The sequence below is a fragment of the Mobula hypostoma genome, chromosome 7, assembly GCF_963921235.1.
Source record: "Mobula hypostoma chromosome 7, sMobHyp1.1, whole genome shotgun sequence".
NCBI lineage: Eukaryota > Metazoa > Chordata > Chondrichthyes > Myliobatiformes > Myliobatidae > Mobula > Mobula hypostoma.
This window is the reverse complement of record NC_086103.1, coordinates 11632501-11639908: the sequence shown is the minus strand read 5'-3', so window position 1 is coordinate 11639908 and position 7408 is coordinate 11632501.

Genomic DNA, 7408 nt, shown 5'->3' with positions numbered 1-7408 from the left:
CACTGAGAGATCTGTGACCTGACCCGGTTCATTACCTGTACTAGATCTCGTATGGCATTCCCCCTAGTCGGCCTGTCAACATACTGTGACAGGAATCCGTCCTGGACACTCTTAACAAACTCTGCCCCATCTAGACCCTTGGAACTAATCAGGTGCCAATCAATATTAGGGAAGTTAATCACCCATGATAACAACCCTGTTATTTCTGCACCTTTCCGAAATCTGCCTCCCAATCTGCTCCTCTGTATCTCTGCTGCTACCAGGAGGCCTATAGAATACCCCCAGTAGAGTAACTGCTCCCTTCCTGTTCCTGACTTCCACCCATACTGACTCAAAAGAGGATCCTGCTACATTACCCACCCTTTCTGTAGCTGTAATAGTATCCCTGACCAGTAATGTCACCCCTCCTCCCCTCCTCCCCCATCCCTTTTAAAGCACTGAACTCCAGGAATATTGAGAATCCATTCCTGCCCTGGTGCCAGCCAAGTCTCTGTAATGGCCACTACATCATAATTCCATGTATGTATCCAAGCTCTCAGTTCATCACCTTTGTTCCTGATGCTTCTTGCATTGAGGTACACACATTTCAGTCCTTCTACCTTACTGTCTTTACACCGTTTATTCTGCTTCTCTTTCCTCAAGGCCTCTCTATATGTTAGATCTGGCCTTACTCCATGCACTTCTTTCACTGCTCTATCGCTCTGGGTCCCATCCCCCTCGCAAATTAGTTTAAACCCTCCCGAACCATGCTAGCACATGTTACACATATATGTATATTAAAAAGTTATCAGAGAATAAAAAGTGCATAAACAGAAATAAAAAAAAGTAGTGAGGTAGTGTTCATGGGTTCATTGTCCAGTCAGAAATCAGATGGCAGAGGGGAAGAAGCTGTTCCTGAATCGCTGAGTGAGTGCCTTCAGGCTCCCGTACTTCCTTGCTGATGGTAATAATGAGAAGAGGATATGTTCTGGGTGGTAATTATGGTAATTTTTAATGTCTTGATCTGTACTACTGCAGCAGAACAACAAATTTCACGACACAGAAACATAGAAACATAGAAAATAGGTGCAGGAGTAGGCCATTTGGCCCTTCGAGACTGCATCGCCATTCAGTACGATCATGGCTGATCATCCAACTCAGAACCCTGTACCTGCCTTCCCTCCATACCCCTTGATCCCTTTAGCCAGAAGGGCCATATCTAACTCCCTCTTAAATATAGCCAATGAACTGGCCTCAACTGTCTCCTGTGGCAGAGAATTCCACAGATTCACCACTCTCTGTGTGAAGAAGTTTTTCCTCATCTCTGTCCTAAAAGACTTCCCCTTTATCCTCAAACTGTGACCCCTCGTTCTGGACTTCCCCAACATCGGGAACAATCTTCCTGCATCTAGCCTGTCCAATCCCTTTAGGATTTTATACGTTTCAATCAGATTCCTCCTCAATCTTCTAAATTCCAGAGAGTATAAGCCTAGTTCATCCAGTCTTTCATCATATGAAATTCCTGCCATCCCAGGAATCAATCTGGTGAACCTTCTTTGTAATCCCTCTATGGCAAGAATGTCTTTCCTTAGATTAGGGGACCAAAACTGACATATGTCAATGATGTAGAAGATCTAATTAAGAAGAAAAGTGTAAGAAAGGTTCAAGAAATTAGGTACTGTTAGAGCCCTAGAAAATTACAAGGGTGTCAGAAAGGAGCTCAAGAATGAAATTAAGAGAGCTAGAAGGGGCCATGAGAAGGCAGTTTCTGGAGTAGGATACATGGTCGGCACAACATTGTGGGCCGAAGGGCCTGTAATGTGCTGTAGGTTTCTGTGTTCTACGTTCTGATAAACCTGTTTCTGATTCTGATTCTATGTTCTAGAAAACCAAGTTCCAGTCTACACAACCTCCCCTTGTAACTCTGGCCCCCAATATCAAGAAACATCCTGATAGATCTTTTCTGCACTCTAGCAATCTAACCATCGTGCTGCCTGACTGTCACTCCTGGTTTCCATGGCAGAAATGTCGCCATGTTTCCGGCACCAACGCAGCATGCCCACAACTTACCAAGCTTTACCCATACGTCTTTGGAATGTGGGAGGAAACTGGAGCATCTGGAGGAAACACATGAGGTCACAGGGAAGATGTACAAACTCATGGAGAAACTGAATGAGTGAACATCGGAGATTAAAGAGAATAAGAACAACAATAATAACTTATTTATAGTGCACTCTTCATATAGACGTTGTAGTTCAAAGTGCTTTACAATGGGTAAAGTGCAAACATGAATTAAAAAGAGAAAATAGTTAAAGCAAGGTTAAATTAATAAGTTTTGAGCTGGCATTTATGTGTCACCTGAGTTTGAGGCGTTCAGTTCCGCCGTTTAGGAACGTAATTGGAAAAGCAGACCTGTCAGTTATCTTTTGAAGGAGATTGGGTTAGCATTAGGATTTGATTATTTTCATTTGGTTGCATGTGCATAGAAACATTGAAACATACGGTGAAATGTGTTGCTTGCGTCAATGACCAACACAGTCTGAGGATGTGCTGGGGGCAGCCCGCAAGTGTCACCGTGTGTCCACGGCAACAACAGTGCGTGGCCAGAACTTACTAAACCTAACCGGTACATCTTTGGAATGTGGGAGGAAACTGGAGCTCCTGGAAGAAATCCGTGCGGATCACAGGGAGAACATACAAACTCTTCACATACAGCAGGAGTGAATCAAACCCTGATCTCTGGTGCTGTAAGTTAATTGCACTAACCGCTTTGCTACCGTGCCACATATGTCATGAAATTCGTTGCTTTCCCCAGGCCATCACTTGCTTACCCAGCTATCAGCGCCTCCTGAATTCCCAACCAAACCCACCAGAAGGTAGACGATGAATTTCATGAAAACTTGGTGATTGCAATCCATCGACAGGTGCAGTTTGGCTATTACCAGTAAGATGGGCCTGAAAGATTGAAATCAGAACTTTAGTCATAGTCATACTTTATTGATCCTGGGGGAAATTGGTTTTCGTTACAGTTGCACCATAAATAATAAATAGTAATAAAACCATAAATAGTTAAATAGTAATATATAAATTATGCCAGGAAATAAGTCCAGGACCAGCCTATTGGCTCAGGGTGTCTGACCCTCCAAGGGAGGAGTTGTAAAGTTTGATGGCCACAGGCAGGAATGACTTCCTATGACGCTCTGTGCTGCATCTCGGTGGAATGAGTCTCTGGCTGAATGTACTCCTGTGCCCAACCAGTACATTATGTAGTGGATGGGAGACATTGTCCAAGATGGCATGCAACTTGGACAGCATCCTTTTTTCAGACACCACTGTCAGAGAGTCCAGTTCCATCCCCACAATATCACTGGCCTTACGAATGAGTTTGTTGATTCTGTTGGTGTCTGCTACCCTCAGCCTGCTGCCCCAGCACACAACAGCAAACATGATCGCACTGGCCACCACAGACTCGCAGAACATCCTCAGCATCGTCTGGCAGATGTTAAAGGACCTCAGTCTCCTCAGGAAATAGAGACGGCTCTGACCCTTCCTGTAGACAGCCTCAGTGTTCTTTGACCCTTCTTGATCCTACTCCCCAAGTAGTAAGGCTGATCAACACCTTCACCCATTAATCCAACCCTCGACACCCACTACTTTATCATTTCCTGTCAGAGTCACTTTTGTACAGACACTCCTGTGCCGAGCGTCACTTTATGGACATACAGTCAATCTCTGTATATAATCTATCTAATATATTTATATTTATAGTTTTTTTATTATTGTGTTCTTTATCTTACTGTTATTTTTTGTGCTGTATTGGATCTGGAGTAACAATTATTTTGTTCTCCTTTACACTTGTGTACTGGAAATGACATTAAACAATCTGGAATGTACATACTTTGATAATAAATTTATTTTGACTTTGACTTTGATGTTCTACTTAATGTAGTCTGCCCTTTCATAGAATTCCCGATAGTGTAAATAATCTCTCGCAGTTCCACATTTTAGATGATTTAAATTACTGTCTCCCTTTCTCCGCTGCTCTCTTTTAGGACCTCATTATCCAGATTTACTTTGATACTTTCAACTGAATGTTGATACATTAGGGACATTTAAGAAGCTCTTTGATAAGCACATGGATGAAAGAGCATGGCAATAAAGCACTGGTCAGATCACACTTGGAGTTTCTGAGCTGTTTTGGGTCCCTTATCTTAAAAAAATGTGCTGGCATTGGAGAGAGTCCGGAGGAGACTCACGAGAATGATCCTGGAAATGAAAGGGTTAACGTATGAGGAGTGTTTGGTGACTTTGGGCCTGTACTCACCGGAGTTCAGAAGAATGAGGGGGGATCCCATTGAAACCTACCGAATATTGAAAGGCCTAGACAGAGTGGATGTGGAGAGGATGTTTCCTACAGTGGGTGAGTCTAGGACCAGAGGGCACAGCCTCAGAATAGAGGGACGTCCATCTAGAACAGAGATGAGGAGGAATGATTTTAGCCAGAGGGTGATGAATCTGTAGAATTCATTGTCACAGACAGCTTTTACTTGCAATTAGATTTATGTTTTAGATCTCCAAAACATAACACAGTGGTCACAGAGAGGACGTACAAACTCCTTACAGACAGTGGTGGGAATCAAACCACGATTGCTGATACTGGAAACTGATTGTGTTAACCACTATGCTAACATGCTGCTGATGTCATGAAATTTGTCTTTTTGTGGCAGCAGTACAGTGCATGACATAAAAATTACTATAGGTTTTAAAAAATGGATAGGAAGATAGATATAGTTAATGGTAGATAACTGGAGATATATAGAGATAAATATTGTTGATAGAGAAGGATAAACACAAGAAATCCCTGGAAGATGCTGCAAGTCCAAAGTTGCACACACAAAATGCTGGAGGATTTCAGCAGGTCAGGCAGCATCTATAGAAATGAATAAATACTCAATGTTTTGGGCCAAGACCCCTCATCAGGACTGAGAAGGAAGGAGGAAGATGCCAGAATAAAAAGGTGGCGGCTAGCTGGAAGGTGATGGGTGAAGCCAGGTGGGTGGGAATGGTCAAGGGCAGGTGTAGAGGGAATCTGATAGGAGAGGAGGGTGGACCATAGGAGAAAGGGAAGGAGGAGGGGAACCGGGGGATGTAATAAGCAGGTGAGAAGTAAAAGGCCAGAGTGGAGAATAGATGGGGGGGGGCGGGGGGAATTTGTTTACTGGAAGGAGAAATCGATATTCTTGCCCTCACAAACAAGAGAAAATCTGCAGATGCTGGAAATCCGAGCAACACACACACAATGCTGGAGGAACTCAGGCGAGGCAGCATCTATGAAAAAGAGTATAGTCTACATTTTCGGCCAAGGCCCTTCATGAGGACTGGAGAAAGAAAGATGAGGAGTTAGAAGGGGGGGAGGGGAGGAAGAAACACAAGGTGAAAGGTAAAACTGGGAAGGGGAGGGGTGAAGTAAAGAGTTGAGAAGTTGATTGGTAAAAGAAATTCAGGACTGGAGAAGAGGGAATCTGGTAGGAGAGGACAGAAGACCATGGAAGAAAGAAAAGGGGGAGAAGCACCAGAGGGAGGTGATGGGCAGGTAAGGAGATGAGGTGAGAGGGGGAAAAGCGAATGGGGAATGGTGAAGGAGAGGTCTGGGGGCATTGCGAGAATTTTGAGAAATTGATGTTCATACCATCAGGTTGGAGGCTATCCAGATGGAATATGAGGTGTTGCTCCTCCAACCTGAGTGTGTCCTCATCGCGACGGTAGAGGAGGCCATGGATTGACATGTCAGAATGGGACCGGGAAGTGGAATTAAAATGGGTGGTCACTGGGAGATCCCAGTTTTTCTGGCAGATAGAGCGTAGGTGCTTGGCGAAGCCGTCTCCCAATCTATGTGGGGTCTCACCAATATACAGGAGGCCTCACTGGAAGCACCAGATACAGTATGACAGACTCACAGTTGAAGTGTCGTCTCACCTGGAGGGACTGTTTGGGGCTCTGAACAGTGTTGAGGGAGAAGGTGCAGGGGCAGGTGTAGCACTTGTTTCGCTTGCAAAGGTAAGTGCCAGACGGGAGATCAGTGGGGAGGTATGAATGGACAGGGGAGTCACGTAGGGAGCAATCCCTGTGGAAATTGGGTGGGGGGAAGGAGATGTGCTTGGTGATGGAATCCATTGGAGATGGCAGAAGTTACCGAGAATTATGTGCTGGATGCAGAGAATGGAGGGGTGGTGGGTGAGGACAAGAGGAATCCTATCCCTCTTGGATAGGTGGGATGATGGGAGGATGGGGGTAAGGGCAGACGTGCGCAAAATGGAAGAGATACAGTTGAGGGTAGCGTTGATGGTGGAGGAAGGGAAGCCCCTTTCTTTGAAGAAGGACATCTCCTTAGTTCTGGAACAAAAAGTCTCATTCATCCTGAGAGCGGATGCGGTGGAGACGCAAGAATTGAGAGAAGGGGATGGCATTTTTACAAGCAACAGGATGGGAAGAGATATCATCCAGAAAGCCAGCGGGTATGAGGCCATTAGGTTGGAGGCTACCCAAACGGAATATGAGGTGTTTTTCCTCCATTTTGGCGCAAGAGGGGGCCATGGACCAAAATGTTGGAATGTGAATGGGAATGGGAATTAAAAGTTCAGTCATCAGAAAGTCCGCTTGTGGCGGACGGAGTGGAGGGGCCTGATGAAGCGGTCCCCCAATTTTCAACGGGCTCACCAAAGTAGAGGAGGCAATATCGGGAGAACAGGACACAACAGATGACCCCAGCAGATTCGGAGGTGAAGTGTTGCCTCACCTGGAAGGAGTGTCTGAGGCCCTGAATGGAGGTGCGGGAGGAGGTATATGGGCAGGTGATAGGTAGATAGATAGTGTGAGAGAGGAACTAGACAACAGGGTGACCCGTTGGGGCACCCCTTGAGAGAGAGGTAGTGCAGTCTGATGTGACCAGGGGCCTACTTGTCTTCAGGAGTGCAGTGAAAATCTAGTTGCAGCAGTAACACAGGCACACAGCAACAATCAAGTTTATTGCTATCTGAATGTACACATATGAGGAACCAAACGAAACCTCCTTCTTACGCATCAAGGTACACTCACAAAACGTATGTCACACACAGCTCATAAAACATTATATTATCAAAAAATAAATAAAGTATAATTCAGAATGCATGTAGTTCGCAGCACAAGTGAACATCAAACAGCTTGCTGTCCTATCTTTGTATAACGCAGGGTTCACTGTAGAATTCCTTCTCAAACACACAGCTCAGGCGGTTGAACACTTTCAGTACAGTAAGTTTAACACTGGAGAGGGTTCACTGTAGAATTACTGGTCAAACACACACTTTGGGAGAAAGGTAGTGCAGTAGATGTGATGTTCTTTGGAAATTAAAGAAGAAAAACTTAGTTCAGTAAAGAAGAAAGACGCGTAGCA